The sequence below is a fragment of the Andrographis paniculata genome, unplaced genomic scaffold, assembly GCF_009805555.1.
Source record: "Andrographis paniculata isolate CXL003 unplaced genomic scaffold, ASM980555v1 Contig59END, whole genome shotgun sequence".
In the NCBI taxonomy this organism is placed as follows: Eukaryota; Viridiplantae; Streptophyta; class Magnoliopsida; order Lamiales; family Acanthaceae; genus Andrographis; species Andrographis paniculata.
In genome coordinates this window covers 5,457,459-5,474,975 of record NW_026137594.1, presented here as the reverse complement: position 1 = coordinate 5,474,975, position 17,517 = coordinate 5,457,459, and positions in this window count along the sequence as shown.

Genomic DNA, 17,517 nt, shown 5'->3' with positions numbered 1-17,517 from the left:
TCACATATATATTTCATTTCATGGCCATAAAACCAGCATAATTACTACCTTAGCGGCGCATGCCAGCTCGTGGCATTGTCAACAATGGTTCTTAGATTATATTATGGATAAATACCCTTTTTTAAGAAACATGCATTTCTCTGAGTTCACACTATTTTTTGGTGAAGATTTCCAATCGACGATAGAGCACGTTAGCCGTTTTATTGCAGAGTCCTGTGGTGAGTTTAGAAACAATGATTGGTATAAATTGCAATTAGTTTTGTACTTGATAGGTCCCGCATTTAGTTGGTATGCCGCGCTACATCTCAATTTGATCTATTTATGGGCCGAGTTAGAAAGGGTTTCCCACAAAATGTTTTATAATTCTTCGCCGAAGATTACTGTTCGGCCCTTGCGAGTATGCGGCAAAGGAATTATGAGATTTTTAAAAATTCCTTGAGCGTTTCAAGCGGGGAGAAGGACATTGCCAAGTACGAACTCGAAGAGCCAAGTTGTAGGGATTGCAATAAATAATATGTTGTCTTATCTTCGAGAGAGGTTCGTATTGGGAGAATATTAAGATCTTCATCAACTGATGTTGAAAGCAATGAAGGCTGAGCAGCTGGACTGTGAGACACGGGCTGGTTGAAAACAATGTATTTTCTAGGCAGTCCACTTCAGTCAATAGTAGAATGATGAGCCACCTTCCGATGATGATACCAATGATATGTACCTCACTAAATTTATACAAATGGTGATATATATTTGTCCAAATTTAAAGGCCTTGAGGAGAAAAGAGGCCAATCCGGAAGGGGTATATTCTTTCGGTATTGTTAAATCAAAAAAAAATTTTGATTATTTATTAAAAGACAAGCAACTGCTTTTGAAAGAGGTGCATAGATATCCATGCAATGGGTTGACAGGGAAATTGTTTTGTAAATTGCATGGGGTTTTCGGCGGCACGATAAGGAATTGTATCGCATTCCGAAATGCGGTACAAAAGCGATTAAAGAGGGCCGATGACATCTTGCTGATCGGATAGAAATAAAGGTCAATACCAACCCTTTTCTAGACATTGCGAATGTAATTGGGATTCATCCTAATAAAGAGAGACACCCAAACGTTCCAACGACGAGGAAAATTCAGAAAACGCCAATGCCGCGCAAACCCGTCATAGAGCGTTTAGGGCAAGCTTTCTGTCCCCATGTTGAGCTCCTTTGTGGGATAGATTAGAGCCTTCAAACATTATAGACAAAGTGAGTTTTGAGAAGAATGGAGAACTTTGGAGGGTGTCATCGGTAGATCAAGTTGTCATCACTCCTCACCCAACTCGGAAACCTGAAAAGGCTCCAGGGGATGGAAGATGGGCAATTAACCAAGCTCTGATTAAGTATCACCAGCTTTCCTAATCTTAGAAAAAGCACTGACAATGTTGGCGTTAAGCAGCGAGGCTAGTGAGCGAACAAGACTTAGAATTAAATCCTGACAAGCTACCTACTTTGAGTGAAGTGCGGGCTGGGCATGCAGTGAAAACAGCCCCTGAGAAGGCCATTCTATCCCGTGACTTTTGGCATCGCCTAAATAATTGAAAAGAATAGAGATCATAGCAACAAAGCAGCACTATGTGGACTGTTTCACGTGAGATCAATTCGAAGCTTTTCGTTCATGTGGAAACAACCCCTACCAATCTTTGTTTTCTTTTAAATGACATAGTGAATAGAGGCCAACAATCAGACCGAAGCGACCATCTCCCAAATTGTGCCAAAAAAAGGTAAAAAGATAGCAACAATGCTCACATCTGATTTGAAGATGCCCGAGGGAATTTTGCCCGTCGAGTTTGTCGCCCCTTGTGGGCAGCCGCAGTCGTTGCAGGATGATATTATGATGGAAATGCACATATTAGAGGCGACTTAGTACTCTATAGATGTAATTTCCTTCTCGATGGTGCTCTAAGTGGTTAGCGCTTGAGGTGAATGCAACTTAACATTGAAAGGGTTCAAAAATTGTTCGAAGACCGACTTATAGCCAGAAAATAAATATTTTTTTTGATGGAAAGGAGCTGTAAAACAGCAGATCTACCAATGCTCAAAGAAAGAGCAGAGGAACATGGCCTTGAGGAGGTTCAGCTCCTAGCGTCGAGGCCTATCGAGCTCACAGACGATGAACTACTGCAGGGTCTGGTGCGTAGGACTGTTCCTCCGTCTGAGATAAAACAAACTGGAAAAAGATGAATTTGGGAAATGAGATTAATCCAAAAAAAATAAGGATTTGCACATTGTTGGAGTATGGAGAAGAAATAGCACCTCATCGAGCTTATTAAAGAATTTATGAACTGTTTTTTCTCGGGTTACGAGGAGATGCTCAGGCTGATCCGGAGCCTCGTCAAGCAATAGATGGTAAATTTCTCAAAAGAATTTCTCCCTCAGTTTGGAGCAATAATAGGAATTCATACTGATAAGACAATCTGGAAGACCTCCGGATGCAAAATGTGTTCACATACACATGTCAATGTGAAAGTTGTTCACGTATGTGCCTAAAAATAAAAAGAAAGCTGCTTGAGATGCACGTATCAGCGGGAAGACAGTCCAAATCAGTCCCCAGAGGAGGCTTAAAGCGATGGCGTTCCGTAGGCGAGCTATGACGACTAAAAAATTGAAGGCGGTATACGGTGGAGATCGGCAATAGCGACATGAGTCGGAACTAGTGAAGTTGGAAGTAGTTTGCGAGAACTGATCAAGTTTATATACAAAAGCATCAATCAGGTAAAAAATCTTTTTGTGATAAAATCATATTTTACCTAATCGATACTTTTTTGGATGACAATTTTTTATCTTAAAATATTATTTGCGATAAAATATAATGGGCCAGTAAATAAGGCCGAGTGGCCCAATGTGCAGCCCATATAATCGGTCTAGTCGAGGGAGGTTTGAAATAATTATTTGATTTTCTATTTTTGGATATTGATAAGTTGTGGATAAAATAGAATCATAACTAATTTAGATTTGATTAGAAGTAATATATATATTTTTGTAGTTTACTTTTGAAGGAAACATTTAGAACTATATTTTTTTACTCAAATTTTATGCAATTTTTTTCCCTTTTATTTCCTTCCTTCCTATTTCATTTATTATTATATTTTGTTCTGTCATCTTCCTTTCTTGTTTTGTTTGATTTCATTCATTTCTTTTCTTGATTTCATTTACCTTTCTCTTTTATTTATTACTTTTTGCAAATACGGTTTCGGACCTTTTTTTTAGAGAGCCGGAGAATTCACTTGATTTTTGGCCGGTTCATTATGGGAAAACAGTACATTTATTTGCACTTATCTAACATTCAAAGTTACAATCTTTAATAAATAATCGGAATATCCTTCCATGCACTTTACATATACATGTAAGGGGTAGCTGAATTATAAAGCATGAATGTTTATAATTATATATATGCACATTCAACATGAGTTCTATCAGTATACAATTAAATTTTTTGAGATCACGAAAGATATAAAATCTTTACTTCTAGATCATAGTTATTGGCTAATCGTTTTTAGCTTATGTTATATCTTTTAATTTGTGTATTGTGTTTTAGTTGATCCTAACATGTCGATTGAGAAAAAGTCTTTTGTGGTCGTCCAACAAACAAAGTTTGGGGCAGGATGTGAGCACCATTGCTCTTATATTTAGTTCTTTATTTTAGAGAATGTGGAGATCACAAACTTCTATACATGATATAATGTGATTACGTTAGGTAAACTCTTCAACTTTCTGTGGATCCATGTTCTACTTGTTAAATATTCAAATGCGAAGCTTACACACTAGATTAATAACAACCAAGACAGATAAATGCAGAGAGGTTTTTGTGCAAAATTATGCAACTAAAGTTCTTCTTGTTAAAAAATAAAACAAGAGGAGAAAGATACTTATAGAGTGATCATCTCCTTGAAGACACGATGGACCAAATATACCCACTAAAGGGAACTAATGCCAACAAAATAGAAACAAACTCGAAACTGACACAATACCAAGTCAAACAAAAATAGAGAATAAATAAATTGAGGATAAATATAAAAAATAAATTTGATGTGATGTTGCTTCTTTTAACATCCCCTCTCAACACCAGCATCATGTTTGTCAACCATGCTTATACGTCCACAAAAGTCTTCAAGCTTCTTTTTGCACAATCCTTTCATAAACATATCTGCTTCTTGATTTTCAATGTTGATGTACCTAAAATCCACTTCTCCTTCTAGAACCTTTTCTCTTATGAAATGATACTGCACCTCCACATGTTTTGATCTTGCATGAAAATACGGATTTTCTGCCAGCCTGAGTGTTGATTGATTATCACAATATAAGGGCACTGCATAATCAACATTTTGGTGCATATTTTTCATGAGTCCCACAAGCCAAGCACTTTCTTGAGCTGCAAATGCGGCAGCTTTATACTCAGCATCCGTTGTTGACAATGACACCGTCGGCTGCCTCTTGCTGCTCCATGAAATTGTAGCAGACCCAAGTTTGAAGACAAATCCAGTAGTTGATTGTCTAGTTTCATAATCACCTGCAAAGTTAGCATCTCAAAATCCCACAAGAGTGCAATTTTTACCTTTTCCATACAAGATACCATTGCCCATTGAATGCTTTATATATCTCAATATTTTCCGAACAACATCCATATGAGGTTTCATTGGATCTTGCATGTATCGGCTTATCACCCCAATTGCAAAGAAGATATCTGGACATGTCAAGGTCAAGTAGATTAGGCTGCCAACCAATTTCCGATACATTGTTGCATCTTCTAGCTGTCTTCCATCCTGTCTTCAAAATTTTGCATTTTCTTCAATCGGAGTGGAACAAGGCTTGCACTCAAACATCCCAAATTTTTTTCAGCAAATCAACAGAGTATTTCTGTTGATGGAGAAATATTCCTTGATCTGTATAATCAATCTCGAGTCCTAAAAAGTATTTTAATTGTCCCAGCTCTTTCATATGAAAGCGTATTGCCAAGTTTTCCTTTGTTTGTTGAATTTCTTCTTCTAAGTCACCTGTAATGATTAAATCATCGACATATACCAGCACAATGGCTAGTCCTTGTCCATTAGCTTTAACAAACAAGCTAGGATCTGAAGACGTTAGAGAAAAACCACAAAAGACTAGAAATTCAACAATTTTCCCGTACCAAGCTCTCGGTGCTTGCTTCAAACCATAAAGTGCTTGATTCATGTAGATATCTTTGTCTAGTTTACCATGAAGAAATGCGTTCTTCACATCCATTTGCCACAAGTTCCAACCTTTATCAGCCGCAAGTGCTAACAAGACCCGAACTATTGTAAGTTTAGCAACCGGGCTGAATGTTTTATCATAATCGAGTCCATATTGCTGAGAAAATTCTCGAGAAACCAACCGAGCTTTATGTCTATCACTTGACCCATCTGCTCGACGCTTGATTTTGAAGATCCATTTACACGAGATCGGTATTAAACCTTCTGGTTTTGGCACAGTTTCCCAAGTCTAATTTCTTTTCGAGGCATCGATTTCTTCTTCCATTGCCTTAATCCACACAGGATTTGAAGCTGCTTCCTCAAAGGTTGTTGGCTCATCTGCATCTTGTTCTATTATTGCAGTGTTTGCGTATTTGGGATTCGGATTCCTAGGTCTAGTTGATCTTCGAAGCGAGGGTGGTGCTTCCTCTTTATCAGCCACGTCTTCTAAACTTGATTGATGATATACTCCAGTCTGCCATGGGCTTTGTGGTTGAATTTCTTCCATGTCACCATCATTATCCAATTTTATGGTTTCAGTTGAGATGAGCTGAACTTGCATGGAAAATCAAAAAAGTAACTCATCCAATAGTATTTAACATCCAAAAAACTGCCAAAGCTTGCAGAATCTGATAATTCCCTCTCTTCAGATGACCACCAAGAAGATGCTTCATCAAACACAACATTTCGTGATGTATAGCACTTTCCTCTTCTAGGATCACAACATTTCCACCCTTTCATTCGACTGTCATACCCAACAAAGATACATCTAGCAGCCTTTTTGTCAATCTTACTGCGTAATTTCTCAGGTATAAACACATAAAAAACACAACCAAATACACGAAAATAATTAACCGTGGGTTTGGTGTTCCACATAATTTCAAAGGGTGAAATGAAACTTAACTTTTGTTGAGGAAGCCGATTGATCACATAGGCTGCAGTCCTCATTGCTTCCGCCCAAAATCGTCCTGGCACATTCTTTGCATGGAGCATGCTTCGACAAATTTCAGCCAAATGTCGATTCTTTCTCTCTGCAATTCCGTTTCGTTGTGTTGTGATGCACACGTAAATTGCCGGAGAATTTGACAATGTTGAAGGAATTTTAGGAAGTCCTCATATATATATATATTTTTCTCCATTGTCACTTCGCAAGCATCCAATTTTGCTATTTGTGTCTGCTTCCACTTCTTCCTTGAAATATCTGAACTTAGGAAATGTTTTAGATTTGTTCTTCATAAAGTAAACCCACACGTACCCAGAAAAATCATCAATGAATGTCACCATGTACTTCATCCCGCTGATTGAGGCTTGTTTGACAGGTCTAAATACATCTTAAATGTATTAATTCCAGTGGCTTCTTTGCTTTGAATTTCGACTCTTCATATGGGAGCTGATGTGCTTTGCCATATTGACACCCTTCGCACACAATATTTGCCTTCAATTCAAGTTGGGGAAGTCCTCTTACCATTGATTTCTTCGTCATCATATCTAACTTGGAGTAGCTAACATGACCTAGGCGCATATGCCACAACTCAACAGTTTCATTTGACCTTGCCTTGTCAACATACATAGTTTATGTAGACATAACATACACTAATTCTCGTCGACACCCCTCCATAACAGGTTCTCCAAAGACAGTGACATTGCGATACACTTTTACATCATTTGGACCAAACAATACAAAATGATCTGAAGATGTAAATTGTGCCACTGACATGAGATTCTTTTTCATGCCTGGGACATGATATACTCCTTTCAGTGATGCCTGGTTTGTATTATGTTGGGAGGGAACTGTAGTATCACCAATGGTATTCTTTGCCATGTGCCCCTTCTTTCCGCAATTGTAGCATTTTCCTTCAAATTTATTTCTGCCAAGCCAATTTTTCGAAGCTTCTTGATATGAACTTCCCTCATTTTGACAATGTTTCTTCTTATTGTCATATCTTTTTTTATCCTGGTTTCCCCAATTGGATTTTCAGGATCGAGTTCTGAAATCTCACGGAAGATTGACTTCACCTTGTGGAAGTATTGAATGATTGATGTGTCACGTTATGCAATCGACAATAACTCACTCTCAAGCAATTGCAATCGCGTATCATTCCTTTTAGAGAAAAGGGTAGCCAACGTTTCCCATCCATCATTTGGAGTTTCGGCATCCCAAATATGCTCCAACACATCATCTTCAACCATGGTCTTCAAGGAAAACATGGCCTTTCCAGCCTTTATTTTCCACTTGCGCAGCACGCCGTTCGCACCATCTTCAGGTTTCTTAATCTCATTTCCCTTCACAAACTCCCAAAGACCTTGCCCTTACAAGTACAACATTATACAGGTTGCCCATGTATTATAATTATTGTTGTTAAGCTTCTTGATTCCTCCAACTATTTGAAGATCAGACATATTTGGCTCTGATACCATATTGTTAAACATTCAAATGCGAAGCTTACACACTATATTAAGAACACACCAAGGCAGATAAATGCAGAGAGGTTTTTGTGCAAAATTACGCAACTAAAGTTCTTCTTGTTAAAAAATAAAAAAATGGGAGAAAGATACTTATAGAGTGATCAACTCCTTGAAGACACGATGGACCAAATATACCCACTAAAGGTAACTAATGCCAACAAAATAGGAACAAACTCGAAATTGACACAATACCAAGTCAAAGAAAAATAGAGAATAAATAAACTGAGGATAAATATAAAAAATAAATTTTGATGTAGTGTTGCTTCTTTTAACACTACTCACACTAAAGAAAATTTATAAGAAGTGGTTGCAAGATACACTATCACACTCTCATGGGCATATATCGTACTTGTTAGTATTGGTAAGTCATTTATAATGTGTGATTATTGTCTACTATATTTCATTTGTAAAAAATTTGCTTTGTAATTTTTCAGATTTCTTTTGAACTTTCCTTCCTTTTGATGGTACCTTAAGTAGGGAATTCTTAATAGTTAGTGCATTTTTATTTATTTATTTTTTACAATAGTAAAATTGCTATAAATAAGTATTATGGTCTTCCTTCTTGAATTACTCTGTTGTGGATCTTCACTGTTTTTGTGAACATACATCTACACTTTGGAAAAATTGAAATGATTTATTATAGAACAAGGGTGTTAGGATAACAATTGGTGAAGAAAAAACCAAAGAAAAATCAGATGAGAATATGGTCATTGTGTATTGTCATGCTATAAAAACAACATAGGACATGGTAGTTAGGTGCGATCACACCAAAAAAATTGAGCAAGACGAGGTGCTTAGGTATGGTGACACCAACAAGACAAAAAATTTTGTGGTGGTTGTGTATGGTCACTCCTAAGCATAGTATTTTATGTTATCCCACCAAACTTCTTCATCGAATTCGATTATTTCTTTCACAAATTGAAGAGGAATGATAAACACCAATAAATAACTGAAACAACAATATGGAACATAAAAAAATTTTAACGTGAAAAACTCTTTTAAAGTGAAGGATAAAAACTACAAAGCTTATCACTCGATCCAAAGTAAAAATTCACTATATTTAAAAGTGTTTGTAAAATTGAAGATAACCTCATACAGAGACAATTAAACTCCACACCCAATTATAAAACTCAAACCTCATTCGCAAGAAATCTTCCAACTAACAAGAAATAACTCATTACAACCAACAAAGTTCAAAATAGAATCCAAAGCAAAAAAATATGTGAAAAATCAACGAGTGTATGAGAAATGTTTTTCCTCCTTTTTGTTGTGTAATGAATTTTTCATTCATTATATGAAAATATTAGTTTAATTTTACAAATTTATGTTCCTTGATAAATACATACTTTGAGCTCTCATATATTTCTTCATCTTCTAACAGCCGTATCTGTCTTCAATTCAATGTTATTTTCCAGGGAACTCATAAGTGAGTTGGGTGTAAAACCATGGCATAATAAAATTGACATGAAAAAGCTCGAAGTTAAAAGTGTGCAATGGAAGATCTTCTTAGTTATCATAACTGCATTTATTGTAACAAAAATATCATTGATACTCTCGTAACTTTATTTATTGTAATATTTTATTAACATATATAAGGTTTGTTCTTTTAATATTTTAAACTAAAATCAACACTATTTCTTTATTAGCAAAACTGCCTATATCCCCCATGTGGTTTAGAAACTCGGCACATTTTTCCCCCCTGTACTTTAGAAATTGCGTAGCACTCCCCTGTGTTTTCAGAAACCTTGCGCATAACCCCCCTAATGTCAAAAGTTAACGGCGATTGGTCTTTACGCGCGGAATAAGCGAGTATATGTGTGATTGTTTCCTTTAAATACCCAAACTCCCCATTTTACCCTTCCACCCTTTAAGTTCTTCCAATCTATGTCAATCGATCTCACACAGAAAAGGCAAACCCGATCCAGATTTCCTTGTTCGACATCTTTCAGCCTCTGAATTTCTTATTCGATATTGCTCAGCCTCCGATTTAGTATTTCCAGGTACGTATTTGAAGCCAAATCTTATTGTGTAATATTGAAGAAGATACCAATGAAATTACATAATCAACTAATTTCCTATCTGAATGTGCATCATTTGTGTTTGTGGGGACACCAATGAAAATGTATAAAAGGAACAACAAATTATCTAATTGAACACCAATTTCTCTTATATGGTAAATTGGGGAATTTTTCAACCCGATATAGCCCTAATCCAAAACCAAGGAACAGACTTTCGAAATCGAAGAACTTCTCAACCCGAAATCTTCGCCAATGGAGACCGAGAAGAAAATTGGAATCGTGACTTACAAGTTCAGCGATTGGAGAAATAAGGTTGGTTATTCATTCTTAAATCGATTCCGCGGGTTCACAGTGGTGGTCGCCGGGGAAGTGGTGGTCGGGCCTCCGTAGCGGTGGTCGCTGCCTTCCGTTGCTGCGAAGAGTGTCGGGAAGGGGGTGGGGTGGTCGCAGGGGATGCTTGTCGGTGGGAGAAGGAAGAGTGAATGATGAGGGAGAAGAATTATGTCACACTTATTTAATTAAGAGGTATAACGGTCCATAGGGTGAAAAATATAACACCGTGAGGTTGAAATGATGAAATGGAAAAGTGTGCAATGTTTTTGAAAACATAGGGCAGTGCTACGCAGTTTCTAAAATACAGGGGGGAAAGGTGCCGAGTTTCTAAACCACAGGTGGATATAGGCAGTTTTGCCTTCTTTATTTAAATAAAAATTCAAATCAACATTTTATTTTAAATCAATTTTAAACTACAAGAAAACAAACCCATAATCTTAATAGCTAAGCTATACAACGTAAAAAAGTTACCACACGGCGGAGTACATATATATATATATATACCTAGAAACGAAACAAGACAATGGACGGCTCAGATGCGGTGCAAGGAGATGGATTTGGATTACATGCCTTGCCCAAAGTACGTGGGCCGAGCAAGGCTCAGGGGCCAAACCTTGAACTACTACTACTTCTTGTATAATGTTGATATATCACTAACTACATTACAACCAATCCAAATTCAACTTCAGGTATATATAATATTGCTATTGCTAGCATTAGCTTTAATAATTCATGCATAATAGATATGATCCTTTATAATTCAAAGTGGATGATTATGTAAGTACCTGTCGTCATTAGTGTTATTGATTTTGTAAATACACCAGGCCAGTACTACACTGCATAATTGGTAAAGATAAAAATAATAATAATAATACGTACGTACGTGTTGAATTGGATTGGATTGATTTGATGGGAGTGTATCTATGTGCGTCTGTGTCCACTATACATGTATCCATTTTTCAGTGATGCTGGCGCGGTAGATAGTCATCCTGAACATGCATGATCATTGATAACCAACAGTAAAAATTTAGGGTAAAATCGATTTTTTTTTATTAATTCAATTTTTTTATTTTTTTTTATTTATACAACACCCTGACAAAAAAAATAAAAAATTTAAATATTTTAGAAAATTTCAACAAAATTAAATTAAATTTAATATTTTTTTTTACTATAAAAAATAAAATTTAAAGACTAAAAAGTATAAATCAACAAACGGATAAAATTTTTATTATTTTTTATATTACAAAATAAAAAAAAATTAGGAGGGACAAATTACTATAATATATATTAATTTATTATTTTTTAAATAAAAATACTATTTCGGTCTCAATAGAATAATCTTGTTTACCATTTTTGTCAATCCCAAAAAAATAGTCTAATTTCCATAAATAACTATATCACTACAAGACTACTCTTATTTTTTCATTATTATTATACAATTACTACTACTTTACAAAGACAAAAAGATCTTTTATCCGTATTTTTTACTCACTGTAAATATAATATTAATATTTCTTAAATTTTGTATCAAAACACATCCCAAACTATAATTTTACAAACTCCAATTAAGTATTATTGTATAACCTTATAAGTATTATATACATAATATATATTATATATATATATGCAATAAGAATATAATAAATTAATATTGAGTTGAGGAGACAGGCGTGCATGCCCGGTGGTACAACGCATGCGGGCACGCAACGGCGTGTGTATATATGCTGTGTGTTTTACACAATAATAATAATAATATAATTAGTCAATTAATTAAGCGGAGGCTGGGGGTGGGAAGGCTGGAAAGTAAGAGAATGTCAAATTATGTGTAAGAAATGGTTGACAAATTAAGTGGGAGGAGAATAATATATTTATAACCGTTATGAAGTTTTTAAAGGATGTTTGTTTTGTTTTAATTTAAAGAATTTTTTTTGTAAATATAAATATAAAGAATTGAAAAGATAATATAAAAATAATCAATATATTTTAATATATTAATTTTTTTAAAAAAATGTGCTGTAAAATATTTTGAAAAGAAACAAACAAAATTATTTAAAAAAATTTCAAATTAAATATTTATTTTTGATTGATTACATTAAATTAAAATATTATTTTATAAATATTTAAAATATTATATTAATATATTTAGATAGTTTGAAGCAATTATTTCAAATTATATTTTTACCTTTTAAAATCCACACCCTATAACTAAAATTTTCAAATATAATTATATTATTATATAATAATTAAAAATAATAATAGATTATTAAAAATGTATAATTAATACAATAAAATTGAATAAAAATCGTTCGTATTATACACGTATCATAAACGTGTAGCTACGTAGCCACATTGTATCCTTTTATATTTTCTTCGGTACAAGGTTATCCTGCCTATAAATATGTGTATGCAATAATCAATTTGGATTGCCTTTTTCATCACAATCAATTCATTACCATCTCTCTTCTTTATATATATATATATACATCCACATACATACATACATGCTATACATATATATATATTATAATATACATGCTATACATATATATATTATAATATACATGCAAAGTTATTACATTCATATATATTATTATATAATATATTATATATAATATATAAAATAGTGGTTAGCAGTAGAAATAAATAATATTTCTATTGGCTATCCCTATAATAATATCATAATACGTTATCAGCACGATTATATATTTTAATTTCCGCAAGGTAATATTTCATATTTTATCTGTTTATTATGACTAACCTTGTCAAAAAGGAATTTCTCCCTCTCCTCATTTCTGGCCAAAATTATATAGCATGGGCTCGCGATGTTAAAATGCATCTGGTATCAATGGGCTTGGAAAATACCATTGCCCGGGATAAAAACTCCCCGAGCCAAGATCGTGCAAAGGCCATGATCTTTTTGTGCCATCACATTGATGAGGTACTGAAAATGCAGTATGTCACGCTGGAATCCCCGCTTGAATTGTGGTAGAGATTGAAAGAAAGATACGATCACTTGAGGCTGACATTGTTGCCAAGGGCACGAACCGAATGGCAAAGCCTACGGTTTTAGGACTTTAAAACAGTCCAAGAATATAATTCTGCAATGTTCAAAATAACATCACAGCTGCGCCACTGTGGCGAAAATATATCTGAATCTGATATGATGGAGAAAACTTTCTCCACTTTTCATGCCTCTAACATGGTTTTGCAGCAGCAGTATCGCGAAAGAGGCTTGCAGAAATATTCTGAGCTGATCACCTGTCTTTTGCTGGCCAAACAAAATAACGAATTGCTGTTGAAAAATCATGAATCTCGGTCGACAGGTGCAAATCCATTTCCAGAGGCAAATGCAATACAACCGGCAAATCCGGTGCGTGGCCGTAGGGAAGTCAGAAATCAAAGAATTGGTCGCGATCGAAACCAGAATCGCGGACGGGGCCGGGCAAACGCATAAAGTCACAATAATTATCGAAACAGGCCCCGATATGTGCCAAATCGGCGTTATAATAACAGAAGGCCGTACAGACCTCAACAGAGGTTCAACACCGGGAGAAACAGAAATAATGACGAGGAATGCACCCGGTGTGGAATCAAAGGCCATTGGGCCCATGTTTGTCGCACAGCCAGTCACTTGGTTGAACTGTATTGGGCCTCAAAAGAAAGACAGGGAAGAATTGCCCTCGAAACAAATCACGCTGCCACGATGACACATTTGACGATGTGATGAATGAAAATATCACGCACCTGGATGCCGATGATCTGCTTGATATAGCTGATGATGTTAAATGATAAAATGATGATGTATCTCTTTTGTTATTTTGATGTTTTTTGCTCCCCCTTTTGTATTACCCCCTATAATATAAGTCTATTTTGATTATGTTACTAATACATGTCTTTTATTATTTTTACCTTCTTGCAAAGATATGGATGCCAAATATTTTGGAGCCGATGACAACATCTGCCTTATCGACAGTGCTACGACTCACAACATTCTGAAAAACAAAAGTTATTTCTCCCATCTTAATATGGGAAAAACCACGATTGTTACTATCAGTGGTGCATCGAAAATAATTGAAGGCTCAGGAAAAGCTATTGTATTTCTCCCAAAAGGGACAAAAATGACAATTGAAAATGCCTAGTTCTAAGCAAAGCTCGAAGGAATTTACTGAGCTTAAGTGATATTCGGAAAAATGGGTATCACATTGAAACATTGAATGTGGCAGAAAATGAGTATCTCTTGATAACTCAGGTTGTGAATGACAAAAGAATTGTGAAAGAAAAATTGCCATCATTTTCTTCCTGCTTATATTATTCAAAAATCAGTGCCATTGAAACATATCACCTAGTAGACCAAATGGCTACTAGCGAATTTAAAACTTGGCACGATCGACTTGGGCATCCTGGCAATGTAATGTTGAGGCGAATTGTTGAAAATTCAAATGGCCACTCATTGAAAAAGAAAAATATTTTGAGTCCGAATGAATTTGCTTGTGTTGCTTGTTCCCAAGAGAAGTTAATAATCAGGCCATCTCCAACAAATGTTGGATTTGAATCCCCAGCTTTTCTGGAAAGAATTCAGGGTGATATTTGTTGACCAATAGATCCACCGTGTGGACCCTTCAAGTACTTTATGGTACTAATTGACGCGTCAACACGATGGTCACACGTATGTCTTTTATCTACTCGCAATCTAGCTTTCGCTAGACTACTTGCACAAATAACTAAATTGCGAGCACAATTTCCAAATCATCCGACAAAGAAAATACGTTTAGATAATGCTGGAGAATACTCATCACATACATTTGATGATTATTGCATGTCGATTGGGATTACTGTGGAACATCCCGTTCCCCATGTACATATGCAAAATGGCCTGGCTGAATCCCTTATAAAAAAATTGCAATTAATTGCTAGACCATTGTTAATGAGGTCTAAACTTTCCGTATCATGTTGGGGACATGCTATATTACATGCAGCAGCCCTTGTGAAAATAAGGTTGATAAGTTATCATTGTTATTCCCCTACTCAATTGGTCTCTGGAAAAATACCAAATATATCTCACCTCTGAATATTTGGGTGTGCTGTTTATGTTCCAATTGTGCCACCTCAACGTACGAAAATGGGACCTCAAAGAAGGTTGGGTATATATGTCGGGTATGAATCACCCTCGATCGCAAAATATCTTGAACCAACAACAGGTGATTTATTTACTGCGAGGTTTGCAGATTGTCATTTTGATGAATCTCATTTTCCGACATTAGGGCGAGACAGTAATCAACTGAAAAAAGAAATTTCGTGGAAAACACCACTTGAATTTGATCCTCGTACGAAACATAGTGAACTTGAAGTTCAAAGAATTGTGCATTTGCAGAAAATTGCAAATCAATTGCCTGATGCTTTTAATGATGCTGCCAGAGTTACAAAATCATATATTGCAGCAGCAAATGCACCAGCCAAAATAAATATCCCAGAAGGGAAAGTGCCAAGTGCTAATGAACATACTGCCCACGTAAAACATGGCAGACCGTTGAGTTCCAAGGACAAGAATCCACGAAAGAAGAAAATTGTAAATACTGGTAAAGAGATCAACAATGATCAGATACCTGAAAAGGTTAGTACAACCCCTGAAGAGGTTGATACTAAAAATTCTAATGAAAGTGATGATGAAGTTATTGAAACTTCCGTTAACTATACCACCAGTGAAAAATATTGGAACAGAAAGAAAACAAATATTGATAATGCATTTGCATATTCTATAGCACTTAATATAATGAAAGATGACGAGGATTATGAACCAAAATCAGTTGATGAATGTCGGCAAAGAGATGATGGGGCAAAATGGAAAGACACAATTAAGTCTAAATTGGACTCATTGAAACAACGACAAGTATTCGGCCCTATAGTCCAAACACCTGAAAATGTAAAACATGTTGGTTATAGATGGGTGTTTGTGAGAAAAAGAAATGAAAATAATAATATCACAAGATATAAAACAAGGCTTGTAGCCCAGGGTTTTTCCCAGAGACCGGGTATTGATTTTGAAGAAATATATTCGCCGGTCATGGATGGAATAACATTCAGGTATCTGGTGAGCCTGGCAGTACACAATAATCTTGATATGCGATTAATGGATGTGGTTACTGTCTATCTTTACGGCTCTTTAGATAATGACATCTATATAAAAATCCCAGAAGGGATCAACATACCTGAATCATTCAAATCAAAGCCAAAAGAATCATATTCCATCAAATTGCAAAAGTCTTTGTATGGGCTCAAGCAATCGGGCCGAATGTGGTACAATCGCCTCAGCGAAAGCTTAACCAAAGAAGGTTATATAAATGACCCTATCTATCCATGTGTTTTCATAAAGAAAAATGAGTCAGGATTCGTAATCATCGTTGTACATGTCGATGATCTCAATTTAATTGGAACTCCTGATGAAATCCAGAAAGTTGTTGAATATTTGAAAAAGGAATTTGAGATCAAAGATTTTGGAAAAACTAAATTTTGCCTTGGTTTGCAAATTGAGCATTTGAAAAGTGAAATCTTCATCCACCAATTAAATTATACTAAAAGGGTACTAAAAGAATTCATGAGGGATAAATCACATCCGCTAAGAACCCCAATGATCGTCATGGGCACTCGATCCAGCAAAGGATCCTTTTAAACCGAAAGAGGAAAACAAAGAAACACTTGGCCCTGAAGTGCCATATATGACTGCTATAAGTGCATTGATGTATCTTGCTAACAGCACCCGATCTGATATATCATTTGCTGTAAACTTATTGGCAAGATTCAGCTCATCGCCTACTCGACGATATTGGAATGGGATTAAACACATTTTTCGCTATCTCCAAGAAACAATTGATCTCGGGTTATTTTACTCGAAAGATTCTCGACATGAATTAATTGGATTTGCCGATGTAGGATATTTATCTGATCCTCATAAAGCCAAGTCACAAACTAGCTATATATTCACTTGTGGCGAAACAGTGATCTCCTGGAGATCAATGAAACAAACTCTAACTGTCACTTCTTCAAATCATGTTGAAATATTGGCAATACATGAAGTTAGTGGAGAATTTGTTTGGTTGAGGTCAATTACTCAACATATACTGAAAAATTGCGGGTTAATATCCGACGATAAAATCCCCCGACTACATTGTATGAAGATAATACAGCATGTATAGCTCAATTGAAAAGGGGTTACATTAAAAGAGATATAACGAAACATATTTCACCAAAATTCTTTTTTACTCATGATCTGAAACAAAATGGTGAAATTAATGTGCAACAAATTCGATCTGATAATAATTTGGCGGATATATTAACCAAGGCATTGCCGACGACAACATTTGAAAAACTGGTGAAGAAAATTGGGATGCGTTGGTTAAGGGATCTCAAATAATGCTCAGATCAGGGGGAGCGAATCGATACAAGAATGTTGTACTCTTTTTCCTTCAC